The following is an 18,366-nucleotide window of genomic DNA, read 5'->3' on the forward strand; positions in this document are numbered from 1 at the left end:
TAAGACCTAGCCGGACAACCGGCTCTAATGCATCTTTTGGAGCAAAAATTAATATAAGACCTGGTCTTATTTTACTGTAATATAAGACTGTGTCTTATATAATGTAATATAAGACCGGGACTTACATAATATAATATAAGACCGGGTCTACATAATATAATATAAGACTGGGTCTTATATTAGTTTTTGCTCCAAAAGACACATTAGAGCTGATTGTCTGGCTAGGTCTTATTTTCACGGAAACACGGTAGAGAGAGAGAGCGCGCGCGCGAGACAGACAGAAAGACAGACAGACAGACAGACACCAAACACTACAAGGGAGAAAAAATGTGCTGAAACAGAATAAGATTTTCAAAAAAAAAAAAAAAAAAAGCTTACATTTTGGTAGAGGATGCACAAATCAATGACTCTTTGAAATATGCATTTAAATAGAAGAGAACAAGTGAAGGAAGAGCTAACTGCAATAATGAATGCAAGAAATAGAAAATGGCCAATTAAAGTTATCATAAAATATGGCACAGTGTTCAATGGATATAATAGGAAACATTTAATGATGTAGAATAAACTTCTGAAGTTTTCCCTTAATTAAGAGAAGAAAACCACAAAAGTGATTAAAGCAAGCAAAAAGTAATTTTAGATACAAATGATGAATCTTACTTATGAACAATAGAAACTCAACAGGAGAAAAATATCATAAAAGATAAATTCAGTTAAGAGTATACTTTGAGGCAAAATTACACCCCCCCAAAAAAAAGAATTGCATTTACTCCAAGGATATAAATATGCCCAGATCATTCAGATAGAAAAATGAATTGTATAACAGGGAAAAAGTGCTTTATCTTGGCAGATTTGAATAGAAGATGAATTATTGAAAAATAAGATATTTAGCTTTAAGAAGGAATAGAGGATTTGAAATAATTTATATTTCATATGTCTCAAATGGAAGATATCACTATCTTATGTGTATAAGAATATTTTGAAATCTCCTGGGGTGGCCGGTTAGCTCAGTTGGTTAGAGTGCAACGCTCTTAACAACAAGGTTGCCGGTTTGATCCAGACATGGGCCACTGTGAGCTGCGCCCTCCACAACTAGATTGAAACAACTACTTGACTTGGAGCTCATGGGTCCTAGGAAAACATACTTAAACAAAAGTTTTGGGGAAGAAAAAAAAAAAAGAAAGAAAGAATATGTTGAGATCTCAATGTGATAATATGTTACCCAACAGAAAAATACTTAGTCACTACAGAAAATATATAACATATAACTCAAGGAGCTATGTTTAGTCCTAAAGTGATTATTATAGCCTTAAGAAGAGAACTTAGGAATCATTGTACTGAGCTGTTTTCAGTCTGTTGGAGAGTATCCAAATTGTACCCCAAAAATAAGAAACATGAAATCAGTTACACAAATTATAGACCTGGAGAATGATATTAAATTGTGGTAAATTGCTGAAAAATTTAGAGAATTAATCTTTAGAGAGTTTTCCCCTAGAAATATGTATGAAAAACAGCACATCAAAATAAACCAAAAGAATCAATGACATTTGTTTTGTTTTGTTTTTAACCCATTAGTAATTCCACATAGAAGCAGCATACCATAGAATTAACAGAACAGTGGTCACTAACGGACCTAACCCAGCCTTTCATGTGGAATAACAATGTATCTCTGCAACACATCCAGTCAATTCACAGCTTTTGAACAACTATAAATTTGCCAGTAAACACATTTCTCACATCCATTTCACTAATTAAACCACTTATTCATCAATGATAGCTGATATCTATAACATCATTAGGCTTAGTTAAGGCTTTGTTTAGACTCTGTTGGTGATCTAAGACAAAGATTAAGGTGACAATAATTCCACCTAAATTGTGGACATTTTAATAAATATCAACCATCTTTGGGGTTTGTATAACTAATTAGACAAACTGAATGTCCCTAAAATGAAGATGAAATTAACGGACACCTGAAATGCACATATACATATTGATCATACCATGTTGGTGTTGAGGCAGGGGAAACTGTCCCCTTACTCCTTTAGCTGTGATGTATGATTAAATTATTCAAATGACATGCAGGAGAACATCAAATTTTAATACATAAGCAAGGGGAATCCATATGCCTTTGAAAATGCCAAAGACAATAAGGCAATATCAGGTATATACTTATGTCATTGTGGACTGAGAGGGAGGTAGGCAATTCACAGGTAGGTGAGACAGAGCAAACGTTTGGTAAATAAATTCTTCCAGGGCACCCAGAAACAATGGGCACAAAGGGGAATCTAGGGGAACAGATTTTTGCTTGGATCCTCCCTGTCTGCCACACTTCACTCATATGTACTAGGTGAATATGCTAAGGTTCCCTTCCTGACGCCCCTTTCTCTACCTGAATAGCTTTAAGCAGGTAAGGGGGAGGTAAAAAAAAAATCTTCGCTTGTTGGGTTTCAGTTGTTTTGAACTTAAAATAATCTGCATCCCATGGTGTCATATTCTGGGGAGACTCACTCCCACCCTCAACATTGGGAAAAAATATAAACACAACCTTGTTGTGGAATTTTATGTCAGGAAGACAGCTGTGAAACTGAGTTTGTCTTGAACCTTTTTCTTAATAGCCCTGAGCCTCAAGTCCATCATACATGAAGTAGCTATAATACTGATCACCCACACAGTATTGTAAATATTAAACTAGATAATGAAGTAAAATACGAAATGAGCATGGTGCCTGGCTTGTCACAAATTGCAGGTGTTTTGATTATTACATAAGGATAGTTCTGGGGAGAAGATAACTAAAATTTACCTGCGAAAAATACTTTAATATTTGTGCACACAGCCTCTGAGACATGATCTCACCTATACATGATTAATGACTTTGTCCCAAAGTTCATAATGAAATATTCTGGAGCCCATACAATTAAACTCCACAAATGTATTTAATAATGGATCATTCTTAAAAGATTTGATGCAAAATCAAAATTAGTGTACATATAGTAAGATACTTATGTAAAATCACCTGGATCGGCGAAACATTAAAACTAGCCTGAGACAGTGATTTTTTTCTTCTTTGCATTTTTATGTATTTCCCTAAATTTTTATAAAACACATATAAAACTGCTATGAGGACATAGGAGAGACCAATGATTATATTCATACTCCAAAGGTCCTGTTTTATTGTTATTTTTGAGCCCTTTGATGAGTTTGGGCTTGACATTGGGGGGCATATATGGGAAAAGCAGACATATTCACAACATAAGAGAGAATTAGGTACTACAAAGGCCAATCTGCAAGGGATGCAGTACAGAGGGCAGTGGGTGCCGAAAAGCAGAAATGGGGCTTTTAAGATGTCAGAAAGTCACAAAGTCTTCTATATGCCCTTTTTGTTAGCTTATAAATCTTCAGAAATTTTTGCCAAAATTCCTGACATTCTTGGAGTAAGGATAGCATTTGTGACCAAGTGAAGGGGATGAATTTGGAACACCTGGTCCACTTACTGTAAAGCATTGTCAACCTAGGCAGAAGAGAAAGGCAGGGAAAATCAATCTCTGGTTACTTGAAGAAGTCTTAAGGAAATGTGGATTTAGAACTCTATAGGCCTTGGAAGAAGCAGGGAATGAAGCTTCTCCAAAGGACAAAGGGGCCCCAAATGATATCTAGGATGCAAAACAAAACGTAAGACATCTTATTATTTATTCTTTAAACTAGAGCAAGTGATGTAGTTATAGCAGACCCTCGCTAAAGCTATTTCTATTTGATATTTTCAAAACTATGTAAGCAGAACAATTTTTAATTGAAGAAGTCATCATCTGTCTGGTTCTGTTACCAGTGATTGATTTTTCTCATAAGGGGTCATAGTATCTTGCTTCCTCGAAAGCCTGATAATTTCATTGGTTTTTAGATATTGGTATTTATTGGTTGCTAGATACTTTTGTATTCCCTTAAATATTTCTGTGCTTTGTTCTTGGATGCAGTTAAATTACTTGGAATAGTTTGGTGCTTTTTATCCTGGCTCACTCACTCTCTCTGCTTGTCTGTCTATCTATCATCTATCTATCTATCTATCTATCTATCTATCTATCTATCTATCTATCTAGAACAGAGCAGTCTTTAGTCTAGGGGTAATTTTGCCATAAGTGGAGACAATGCCTTTTGAATACTCTATCCAATATCCCATATATTATGAGATTTTTCCACACCTGCTGGTTGAAACACAAACTATTTCCAGCCCTTTGCGATCACTGGAGCTTCTTCTGTGTGTGTGTGTGTGTGTGTGTGTGTGTGTGTGTGTGTGTGTGTGTGTGTGAGTGTGTGTGTGTGTGTGTGTGTGTGTGTGTTCCTGGTGGCTCTTTTTCTAGCAATGTAGTTTCCTCATATGTGGATGCTGATCAATTCTCAACTGAAGATTTCAGTGGAACCTTCGGTAGATCTCCATAGCACCATCTATCTGCACCTCTCTCTTCTTAGTATAGTGCTGTCATCCCCACTTACCTGTCCTAAACATTCTAGTTGCTTGGCCAATCTGAATCTTCAATTTGTTCTCTTTAATTCATGGAGACTACCTGGATCTATTTGGGTTTTCCCATCTTGTCCTGTGTCCTGATTCTCTCCAAATAGTAAGTTGAGGCAATTATAGACCTCAGCTTGTTTTCTGTTTTTTTTCCTCTGGGATCACTGCCCTATGCTTCCAGTAGTCCAATGTGTAATAATCTGAAGGTGAATGTTGTGTTTGTCGCCTCTGGCTCTCTTTCAGTCCCTGTGTTTCTGAACTCAAACACTTAGTAGGCCATAATCTCTGTCTGAATTATATTTCCTTCTAGATGGAAACTGTTGGAGTAATGTTTTGGGTTTAAAATGTAATTAATGAAATTTTATTCACTCTAAATGGCCAAGGTGACAGAAATAAATTCTTTTCTGATATAGGACTAAGCAGTTGTGGCAAACAAAATAACTGAAAAGTAGTGGTAGAAACAGAATAGATTCTTAAAATAGTTTGAGAAAGAAAGATAAAGCTGTCTAAAGTGGATAGAGATCAGCCCAAAATTCATTTAGTTTACATTATGAGTAAAATATCTCATAGCTGATCCTTAGGGAAGAGCATAGTTAAATTTTAAATTTAAATGGCACATATATGTAAAGTGAGAAATAGAGAAACGTAACTTACGTTTAAAAGGAACACATTATAATAGCCATTATTTTGAGAATCACAAGTCCATGTCTATATATTTTTACCCTCAATACCAAAGCCCAAATGATATGTTCTGTCAACAATTACTACTTTGATTACAGCCTTCGATGAGTAAACAACTTGGTAAAATACAACAAAAAATATAAAGGTTTATTATTTTCAATCTACTACATATTTACTAAATTATAAGTTGCATGGTTTTGAGAGTTTTGTTCAATGCTGTATCCCTATGAAATCACAAAAGACCTTAAAGAGCATCATTTTTAATTGTACAAAAACAAAGTTGGCGTACCCACCCTATCCAATTTCCAGTTTTACAAAAAATCTGAAATAAACAAGATAATGTAGTACTGACATAACTATAAACAAATAAATCAATGGAAGAGAATGGAGAAACAAGAAAGAGTGCCATAAAACAACACATACACACACATACACGGAGAGAGAGAGAGAAAGAGAGAGACAGAGAGAGACAGAGAAAGAGAGAGAGTCTTTTTTTAAAAACAATGTGTCAGAACATTTAACGGGCAGATGATAGTGTTTTCAGCAAATGATACTGGATAGATTTATTGGGAAAATAGAGATCCCTGCCTCAAAATACACATTAAAATTAATTAATTACCATTATGGATGTAAAGGAAAAATGTAAAACCAAACATTTCTAGAAAAAATATAGGAGAATGTTTTCACTACCTTGATAAGATGAAGATTTCTTAAAACACAAAAAACATTAATGATACAAAATTATGAATTAGATTCATCTAAATAAAGCATATCTATTTATAAAAGGACCCCATTATAAGGAGACAAATGAGAAAAAAATTCATAGAACACATACTTGACACAAGATATGTATCTAAATTATATAAGCAATTCATAAAGATCAATAATAAAAAGATAAGACAATAAAAAGTATCAACTGTTTTCTTCCCACTGAATGTGTCCAGACACAAATGAATTATTTTGTCCTCTGTGACATGTTGAGGTGAACAAAGAAACTCAATTGATAATCTCCCAATTAGGCATTGGACATCTATAGAATTTTAATAATAATAGTTGTAATAATAAGCAGACATATACTTAGGACATATATCTGACATACATAATTGCAAGCATATGATTTATTTATATTTCAATTAATCTTTAAAATAACCATATTTTATTCTATATATTTTATATACATTGAAATTTAGACACAGCTTTTAAGTACCTTTGTTTATACCAGATCTATTTTGATCAAATCACATTTTAAGTGTAAGTTATATTATCCTATAATTTCTAATTGTTTATAGATTTTTTTAATCAAGAACAATTTATACTTTCATTCATTCACTTATTCCAAAATATTATCTGAATATCTGTTCTATTCCAGACACTAGGCTAGTGCATTCAACGGTGGCAGAAACAGGTGAGAAACCAAAGATAAATAATACGTGATTTCTAGTTTGTTTTATTCAATTTTCTTTTTAGTCTATAAAGACTAAAGGTATAGTCTATATTTAGAACTCCTTCACAGTACATCACCATGAAGTTTCCTTACTAATGATAAATATGTTGTGATTTGTAAATGATAATGCCTAACATTCACAAAGCGCTGAGGTTTTTTTGTTGTTGTTGTTTTTGTTTTTTATACATAACTGCTTTAAGTGGCAGCTGCTGAACAGAATTTTACTTCTATTGGGTTTGTTGTATTTAATTAGGAAAAATTATGAAGGATTTTTTATATTCCTTTTCAACCTCAGGATGTGATGAGCATGAATTGACATGAAAGATACTGCAAAAGATTTTCACATCGTTGAGACATTTTGCAAAGATTTGCATGGGGAATCATATTAATAAAAGTAAAAATTATTGAGCTTATAATTCCCTATGTACATTTTCAAAAATTAACTCCAGTGGGTTAATTTTTGATTTGGGGGAATCACTGAATTGGTCACAGATTTACTTTTGAGCAGACATTTTTGGGAAGTAATAAATAATAAGCTTTCCCAGAATAAAATAGCAAATGAGGAAAATAGTCATCGTTACCTTCTACATTTAATTTTTTCTTATGATCCCAGAAGTGAAATTCATGGTGCACAAAAGAATAAGATGAATATTGTTTAAAATCATAATGAATTTTAACAAACTGAATGAATTATCATTTTGACTTATATCTAAATATGCCAAATACCTTTATCCATAATTCTTTAAAGGAGTCAAAATAGAATTTTGAAGTTTACAATAATCCAATTTAATTAGAAATAATTAAATTCATAATGAAAATATTACAAAGATGCTAATAATAAACATTAAATAACCCAAAACAACCTAAAGATTTAATGCAATCCCTTTCAAAATATGAATGGCATTTTTCACAGAACTAGAACAAATAATCCTAAAATTTATATGGAACCACAGAAAACCTTGAATAGCCAAAACAACTTTGAGAAAGAACAAAGTTGGAGGTATCATGCTACCTGATATCAAGCTATATTACAAGTCCATAGTAATCAAAACAGCATGACACTGGCATAAAAACAGACCCATTGATCAATGGAAACAATAGAGAGCCCAGAAACAAGCCCGTGCCTACAATGTCAATTAATCTATGACAGAGGAGGCAAGAATATACAATGAGGTAAAGATAGTCTCTGCAATAAATGGGGTTGAGAAAGCTGGACAGATATATGCACCTTCTTACACCATATTCAAGAATAAACTCAAAATGGATTAAACATTTAAATGTAAATCCTGAAACCATAAAACTCCTAGAAGAAAACATGGGTAGTAATCCCTTTCATACTGCTCTTAGTTATATATATATAACTAAGAAAAACAAAGAAAAACAAAGCAAGAAAAACAAAGCAGAACAAACAGGACTACATCAAACTAAAAAGTTTTTGCACAGCAAAGAAAACCATCAACAAAATGAAAGGACAACTTAATGGGAGAAGATATTTGCCAATGATACATATGATAAGGGGTTAATATCTAAAATATGAGATTGAACAATTAAGTTTGCTAACTCATCCTAGCAAAAGTGTTCCACACCTCATTGCTGAATATCACTATTTTACCTTCGAAATACTCCCCTTGGGAAGCTATGCACCAACCCCAGTGCCTAGTCCACTCTTCAAAGCAATTTTGGGACTCTTTTTCTGGAATGGCCACCAGAGCTGCTGTCATACTACCCTTGATGTACAGAATGTCATCAAAATATCTTTTTCTCTATATTTCCTTTATCTTCAGGTAAAGAAAGAAGTCGTTGGGGACCAGATCAGATAAGTAGGGAGGGTGTTCCAATACAGTTATTTGTTTACTGGTTAAAAACTCCCTCACAGACAGTGCCCTGTGAGCTGGTGCATTGTTGTGTGCAAGAGCTATGAATTGTTGACAAAAAGTTCACGTCATCTAACTTTTTTTTTTTTTTTTAATTTATTGGGGTGACAATTGTTAGTAAAATTACATAGATTTCAGGTGTACAATTCTGTATTACATCATCTATAAATCCCATTGTGTGTTCACCACCCAGAGTCAGTTCTCCTTCCATCACCATATATTTGATCCCCCTTACCCTCATCTCCCAACCCCCACCTCCCTTACCCTCTGGTAACCACTAAACTATTGTCTGTGTCTATGAGTTTCTGTTTCTCATTTGTTTGTCTTGTTCTTTTGTTGTTTTTGGTTTATCATCTAACTTTTTCATGCAGCTTTTTCAGCACTTCCAAATAGTAAAGTTGGTTAACTGTTTGTTTAGTTGGTACAAATTCATAATGAATAATCCCTCTGATATCAAAAAATGTTAGCAAAATCGTTGCAACAAGTTCGTGAATTTAATTGTCAGACCTCGTATATCAGGAACTCATACAACTTAACAGCAAAAAGACAAACAACCTGGTAAAAACTGGGCAAAGAACCTGAATAGACATTTCTCCAGATATATAGCCAATAGACATATGAACTGATGCTCAACATCACTAATCCTCAGGTAATGCAAACCAAAACCACAGTGAGATATCACCTAACACGTGTCAGAATGGCTATATCAACAAATCAACAAACAGCAAGTGTTTGCCAGGATGTGCAAAAAAGTGAACATCGTGCATTTTTGTTGAAATTGTAAATTGGTGCAGCTACTATGGAAAATAGAACAACCATATAACTCAGCAAACTCACTTCTAGGTATTTATCTGAAGAAATCTAAAAACACTAATTCAAAAAGTTATATGTATCACTATGTGCATTATAGCATTATTTACAATTGTCAAGATATGGAAGCTACCTAATTATCTACTGATAGATAAATGAATAAAGAAGAAGAGGTACATATATACAGTGGAATATTACTCAGCCATAAAAAAGAATGAAATCTTATGTGCTACAACATGGATAGACCTAGAGTGTATTATGCTAAGTGAAATAAGTCAAACCAAGAGAGACAGATACCATATAATTTCATTTATATGTAGAATCTAAATAGAAAATAAATAAACAACAAAACAGAAGCAAACTCATAGATGCGGAGAACAAACTGACGGTTGCCATCCAGGATGGGTGTTGGAAGGCTGGGTAAAAAAAGTGAAGGGATTAAGAAGGACAAGTTGTCAGTTACACAATAGTCACAGGATGTAAAGTACAGCATAGGGAATATAGTCAATGATACTGTAATAACTGTTTGGTGTTGGGTTGGGTACTAGACTGGTCAGGGGGATCACTTCGTAAATTATATCAATGTCTAAACATTATGCTGTACACCTGAAACTTATATAACATCGAATGTCAACAGCAACTGAAAAAAATATATAAAAAAATGAAAAATTTAAATACAAGTTATGCTATAAAAGAAACATTACATACTTGCTAAAAGACACAAAAACCTTTGTTTCTAATAGTGGTAATATTAAGGGTAAAATACTTTATTTTAAAAATATTTTTAATGTAAAGTAAGACAAAAATGCATATATTCTGTATTCAGAAATGCCTAGTGTTCAATATATGATTTAAAAACTGGAAATTTATGATGCCAATAAAATAACACTATACATGCTAATATAATGAATACATTTTCTTCAGATTTGCTATTGCTATTCATTTATATGATATACCCCTAAGCCAATATTATTACTGTTAGTACTAATACAAATAATAAATTTCAGAAAATATTCATTTGTCTATATGTCAAGATTCTGTCGAATTCATCTAATCAGTAGTCATCTAGGTAAATGAACATAAAGAAAGTGGTTAGAGTGATAAATAGATATTACAAAGACCGATCATCCTTTATGTGTGTGCCCCAGCACGGGCTATTATGTGGATGTGTATTTTGAATGAGAAAGCACATGAGAAACACATTAAAAATGAGCAATATAAATATTAGTACGTGGCAAACTGCCATCTGATACAAAGTTAGAAAATGAAACAAATAGATAAACTTGCAATGATATTGAAGAAATTTAATGTAGAAAGTTAAATTTAACTTGGGAGCCCTAAAATACTACTCTATGCTCTCGTACACATACTATTTAAAGAATACCAATGAAATTGTCATATAAGATGATTAGAAAGAAGAATAAACAATATTTTCCATCTTTGAATTACTAATATGAGATGGAATAAAATATATGCACTCCCCACATAATTCTGGGTTGTGTGTGTGAGGGAAGGGGGATTACATGTGACTGGAAGATTTACACACGTGTTTGAATATGGAAAAGTTCAAATCCACTTAAACAGATGATAATTTTTAGATTTAATATGCTATAATTTCCATTAAATAATATTCATTCATTTTAAGTGTATAGTTGAAAAGTTGTTTTTGTAAATTATCTAGTCAGATAAATTCCAATATAACTATGTCACTGAAAAACATTCCCTCTTGCCTTGTGCAGTCAATTCCCTAACCTCCAGCCCAAAACCATTGATTTTTTTTCTCTTCTAGAATGTTATGGAAATGGAATCATTTATACTGTAGTATCAAAGACACATAGTCTTTTTGCTCAGCTTGAACTTAAAGCAATTCTTTTGAAATTCTCCAGTGTTGTTTCATATGTTAATGTTTCATTCTTTCAAATCACTTAGTATTCCATAGTTGTAATAGCTCATAATTTACCTGGCCACCAGTACATGGATTCTAGTTTTTGGCTAATAATACCACTACTGAGAATATATGTACAAAAGACTTTGTGTGTGACCTATCATGTTTTTATTTCTCTTTGGTAATTCAAAGTGGAAGATAGATGTCTTATGACAGAGAAACATTTGACTTTATACATTACTGTGATAAATGTATTCTAAAGTTGCCAAAAATGATTCCCACCAGGAAATATAACAGCTCCACATTTCATTCACATTTGCATTTTTCAATTTCTTTTAAATGTAGCTATTTTAGTGAGTATGTAGATGTACTTCGTTTTGGTTTTAATTTTCTTTGCCCTGATGTGACTAGTTACACTATCTTTTTAGGTGCTTATTGGTTACTTGTATATCTGTTTTTATAACCTTACTATTCAAAACATTTTATCGCTTTTTTTTTTTTAATGCTAGGTTTGTTTTCTCATTGCATATAGTGTTTTTATATAATATGGACATGGTGATTTTGCAAATATAACTTTGCAAATATGTCATCTCTGTGGCTTGTGTAGTCTCTTTTTTTAGGTTTTAAGAACAACTTTTTCAATGTTGATAGCATTAATTTCTTTGTTTAATTTTAGTACTTTTTGAGAAATCTTTTTCCTATCAATGTCATAAATATTTATTCTATGTTTCCTTCCAGAAGCTTAATAATTTTAGCTCTATTTAGGTGTATGATTTACTTCAAAGCAATTTTTCTGTGGAAAATTTGTTGGACTTATAAATATGGGTTTAGTACTAGACTGGTTAATTTGTTACATTTATATCAGTTTATTTATTTATTTATTTTTTACCAATACTATACTGTCTTCATTAGTGTAGCTTTACAGTTAAGTCCTAAAATTAAGTAGCGTAAGTTCTTCAACCTGTTTCATTTTCAAAGTTGTTTTGAACATTCTATATCCTTTACATTGCATATATATTTTAAGAGAAACTTGCTGATTTTTAAAAGAAATGCTAGCTAGGATTTTGATTTATATTTAGTAGAATCTTTACCATTCTGTGAAGAATCGCCCTTGTAACAATATTGAGTCTTCCATTCCATGAATATGGTATTCATCTTTACATCTTTGATTAAGCACACAAATGCTGTAAAGTTTTTAGTCTATAAGGATTGAACTTTTTTTAATACATATTTTAAACGTGTTAATTTTGATTCTAATGTCAATTAATTTTATGGCATTGTCTAACTACTTGCATTGTTTAATTGCATTTAGAAATATATAATTTTATATACTAAATTTAAATCCTTTGACCTTATTAAATTTACTTATTAGCTCTAGTACATTATTTGTAGATCAAGGTTTTCTACATAAATGATAATGTGATAAAAAGAAAGACATTTTACATTTGTCTTTTCATTTAATATGTCTTTTATTTATTTTTCATGCTTTATTGCACTGGTTAGCACTTAAAGTATAATTTTAGGTAGATATGGTAAAAATAGATAAATTGGCTTTTATTTTTCTTAAGAAAAAACAATTCAGTGTTTCACCAAAACATAATATTAGCCATAGTTTTTCCACAGAGTCCTTTAGTGATTATTATGTTATACAAATATAATAAATTGTGTATTATTATATTTATATTTATAATTTATAGATTTATATAATGTAAAATTATATATTAACATATTTACATATATTTTATATAATTATAATGTTTTATAATATCATATATAAGTACAACATAATTTTATTTACATATAATTATATGATAATTTGAAGTTCTCAATTGTTGCATATACACTTGTAATCATGTCGTCTGATAATTTGATCTTATTATTACAATAAAATGTTTCTATTTAATTTAAAATACTTTTTGTCCTAAGACCTATTTTTATGATATCACTATAGTTACTAGAGACTTCTTATGTTTAGTTTAAGAGCTATATTTTTTCCACCCATTGTTCCAGGCTATCTGTAAATTTACATTCGAAATAAGTCTCACAGGCAGAAAAGAGTTATTTTTATTGTTTCTGACAAGCTTCGTCTTTTAATCACAGTTCTTAATCCAATAATGTTTAGTGCAAATTATTATCATGCTTGAGTTTGGGCCTACTTTTGCTCTTTTTGTTTTTTCCGGCGTGTCATATCTCGGGTTTTGTTGTTATGTCCCTACCTTGCATTCTTTCATTTTAATTATTGAAATACTTTTAGAATTCTACTTTCATTTTCCTATTTTCCTTTTAGCTCTACTTCTTTGAAATAATGTGTGCTCTATTGATTAAAATGTAGCTCCTTAATTTCACTGTATATATATATATATATAGTCTACATATATATAGTCCATACATATATATATATATATATATATATATATATATATATATATATATGTATATGTGTGTGTGTGTGTGTGTGTATATATATATATATATATATATATATATATATATTTATTTATTTATTTATTTATAGGTAGACATCTCTGGCTCTTTTCATTCCGGCATTTCCTCCAGCCACATTTTTTCCCTTTTGTCTCTATGGCAAGGAGAATGCAGTGTTTGTTTTGTTCTTTTGCTTTACTGGTATCCTTGTGCCTCTGCAAGTGTGATGTTACTGCACTCAACCTTAGGCTAAAAGCTACATACGGGAGAAGCTATTCTGTATACTCCTTCCCCAACTGTGCCAGGCGTATATGATGCAGGACAATTAAGTATGCAAACTTATCCTAGAAAAATTGCTACATACCTCGTTGTTGAATATCACTACCATTGCTTCCAAGTACTCTCCTTGGGAAGCTATGCACTGATGCCAGCACCTAGTCCACCCTTCAAAGCAATTCTGGAAGTATTTTCCTGGAACGGCCATCAGAGCTGCCATCATATTACACTTGATGTCCTGAATGTCATCAAACTATCTTCTTTTCAATATTTCCTTTATCTTCAGGTAAAGAAAGAAGTCATTGGGGGTCAAATCAGGTGAATAGGTAGGGTGTTCCAGCATCCTTTATTGGAACAGTTATTTGTTTGCTGGCTAAAAACTCCCTCATAGACAGTTCCGTGTGAGTTGGTGCATTGTTTTTATGTAAGAGCCATGAATTGTTGGCGAAAAGTTGAGGTTGTCTAATTTTTTCCCGCAGCCTCTTCAGCACTTCCAGATAGTACACCTGGTTAACTGCTTGTCCAGTTGGTACAAATTCATGATAAATAATCCCTGAGATATCAAAAAAGGTTAGCAACATTGTTGCAACAGTTCTCGAACTTAATTGTCAGACCTCATACTCCCCACTAGAGTCTGTGTTTTTTCTCCAGTTTATTGGAATAGAGATTTGTTTCTTGTGGAAAAGTCCTCTGGCAGAATCTTCAACTTCATTACCAGAAATGCAAAGGAAACTTCATTAAACATATGTTCAACTGATCTTTGAAAATAGAATTTCTAATGTATAAAAGTAAATATTAAATTGAAAAGAAAATAGGACAAATATTCAGTTCTATAATTTCCATTTTATTTTTTAATGATTTCAGTTCTTTATGAAAAATAATTTTCCTTATAATTTCTTGTATCTAATAGCTGTATTTATTTTCATTCCCATGTTTATTGTCTTAAAATTTTGAATCACCTAATGGTCTGCTTCTTGTCTATTTTTTTTTCTCAAGGCTTTTGTTGTTTGTTCTTGTCTCTGATATCCATGGTGATTGCTTATTAAATGACAAACAATGTGTCAAAAATTACCAAATAATCTGAATGATGTTATCTTCCTCCATGAAGGTCAGATTTTTCTTCAGTCAGGAATTTTGTGTATGGCTGCTTAATTTTATCCAATCCGGGGAAATAGATTGTGTTCTCAGTACTATGTAATTAAACTGGTTTTCACTTATAATACAAGTATACATCTTTAAGGATCTCAGCTAGAGATCTGGGGAATTTATTTCTTTTTTGGTGGTCTACTTACGCCACTTTTAATCCCCCTATCACTTGAAACTACTGAAATATATATTTAGCTTTTTAGCGTTTTAGCAGTGCCTTTACTTGATTATTTTTCAATATTTTACTTTGTACATGTGCAGGTTCAAATTGATCAATGCCTCAGGGAAAATTGCATGCAGAATGGTGGACTAATTTATTTCCTGCAGTTTCCTATTCTCCAGGTCCACAGTCTCTTACTTCAAGTAAATTTAGTAGTCTCCATCTCAAATTCTTGTCTCCCTAGTTACACATGGTGCTGCTGCAAGCTCTAAGCCTCTGTTCATTACTATGCTTCTAGCATTATAAATTATCAAATGGTCTGAGGGGAAAAGTGGCAGTGAATGTAGGATTCATCACAATATAACACCTCTTTCCAGCATCCTACTTATTCAAAACTTGGCTGCTGGATATTCTCCAGTGTCTTCAAACACCTGTATTGTTTCAGATGCTGGATATTCTCTAATGCCTCCAAACACTGGTTTTCTTTTGTTTATTGTTCCAGCTTCTAGATTTATTATTATTGGGAGACTTAATCTAAACAAACTCCTCTGTCTTATGTTGCAGCAAAACTCTTTCAAAGTGTTTTAATATAACATACTTTATTCCTTGGAATCAAAAAGCAATATATGTTTAAGCCCTTCCAGTTTCAACATTTGCTCTATCTGAATGCCCTTGCATTCAGGCAGGTAAACTGCCAATTCTCATCTCCTTAGAACATCATGTTATAAAGGGTCAATAACAGCCTACATTTATATCAATTCTCTGACTTTCATACCACCGTCCCTAGAGTTAGCTGCTCTAGAGACAAGTGTTCCATGTCTTAAGAATTACAGGTAGGGCTTTACTATTTTACACTACATAATCTGGGTATCTAGCTTTGTCACTTGCTATGTTGGTTTCCTTGCCTTCCCCACCCTTAATCCAACTGCTAAATTTATGCCATTAATTTATATTTTGGTGATAATTATTTCCCATTTAGACAGCAATTTCCATATATTAGTAACTTAATGCTAGCTGCAAAACTAATAGCCTCATAATATCAGTGGAAGACCTATTTCTTGCTAATATATTCTGACACAGACAGGCTCTCATGGAGGGTTCTCCTTTAAGTGATGACAGAGGGATTCATGTGTTTAACATCTTGTGGCCCACCATCCCCTAAAGCTGTGTCATGTACTACAATAGCTACTAGACTCATGGAGCTATTTAAATTAAATTTAAATTTATTAAAAGTATAAAAATAAAAAAAATCATTTATTTAGTCCTCAGCTCACTAGTTACATTTCAAGTGCTCTGTAACCATGTGAGGCTAGGAATGAGCATATTGGACAATACAGATATAGAAACTTTCCTTCTCTGCAAAAAAAAATCTCTGATGCAGAGCTTCTCTAGAGTCTACTGAAATTCCTTACTGGATCCTCTCCTTTGTCCAGCCAACAAATAAAGAAAAAGAACCATCAGTTTCTAGGAGGACACTATATGACCAGACCTAGAAGTGGGGTATATCACTTTATACCATATTCCATTGAGCAGGCATCAGTCAAATACATCTTCCCAAATGTAAAGCAAGTGGAGAAATCTAATTTTTCTACCTACTTAGAAAACAAAACTGGTATCTAACATATGACCACAGTATTATTTTAGACAGATTAAAAAAATGAAAATTAGAACATTTAGGAGGGTGTATGTATATACAGTAGTCAAAGAAAGGGAGAGGAAAGTTGTAGGCTTCTGACTTACACCAATAAAGGTGGAATTTACTAAGATGAAGAATACAAGTATATAAACATATGTAGGTCAAAAGTACAGGCATACCTTGGAGCAAAGAAAACCACAAATGGAGTCTCTTAGAAGCTAAAACATTATTGTTTTTAGAAGGTAAGACTCGTCATTGTGCAAATAATGCTAAGAGTTCTAAATAGCAATGATTTAAAAATGTCTATAGGCTATTATTTTAAAAATGTTTGAAATGAAAGCAATAATTTCCAAAAAACAATTGTCAGCATAATAATGTGTGGTTTTATTCTCTTCTATTAATAACTATAAACCATTTGCCCTAATATTGCATTTTTTCCATTTTAAACCAGCATGGATTTGACTAGCAAATGTCTTTTGCCATACTTTTGCAAAGTTTATATCTTATAACTCAGTTGTAGGTTATGTCTGAAATACATAATTTCTAGAATCACTGTTCATTTGTAGATGTTAGAAAAAATATTCCCCTACTGAAATAACTTGCCTCGATGTGAACCAAATAAAGCATAAGATTAATATAGGTTTTTGTACTTTAGTAAGTATAATGCTAAATGGTAAAGTATTTAGTATCAGGGAAGCATTAACAACACAACTCCAGTTAAAGAATAGGTAAGGGGAAATCTGAGTTATTACAAAGCAGAAAACATTTCCTAGTGACGGTTTATTCTGTAGATGTCAAAGGATGAAGTTCATTTGAGGCCATATGCTTTCCTTATTCTCACTGCTTCATAAACTGGAGAAACTAAAAGCATTCATTTTAGAACTATGCAGTACAAAACACTGTTTTGAAGGGTCTACAGATGAATGCCAAGAGGTTATCCCACAGTGAAAATAATTGGATGCCCCAGAGGTTAGCTATTTTTTTTCCCTTCTATTTTTGAGCATCTGTTTACTTATCTCATTTCTAGGTTTTCTATCTTCCAAAATCCTCTTAAAAAATAGAAATATCAGCATGGTGACTGTAAGAAAAAATAGTAAGGTTGAGAACGAAAACTGTGTAAACTGAGTAGAAAAATTTATTGTGATTAAAATGTGCTGCATAATTTTCTCTTACTTATTTTTTTAAACTGTGAGTCATTTGGAGGAATACTAAAATGTTTTCTCTAAAGTTACTAAGAAAAATACTACATAGTATAGATTACTTATAACAACTTACACTGATTTCAAATTTACCATTAAAATGTGACCTATTCTCATGTAATTCTAGGTTATTAAAATATGCATAGCATCAAGAATCCAGAAATTTTTACTATTATAATCTTACTAGTAGGATAATACTTTGGTTTCCAGAATGAGCTCACATGATGGCTCTATTCCAAAACAAGAAATAGAGCCATTCAGTTTCCATTGTCATACCAGAAAAGTGACACCGCATGTTATTTGGTGCAAGTATTTCAGACTCTTTCTAAA

Source organism: Rhinolophus sinicus, linkage group LG02, assembly GCF_036562045.2.
Source record: "Rhinolophus sinicus isolate RSC01 linkage group LG02, ASM3656204v1, whole genome shotgun sequence".
Lineage (NCBI taxonomy): Eukaryota > Metazoa > Chordata > Mammalia > Chiroptera > Rhinolophidae > Rhinolophus > Rhinolophus sinicus.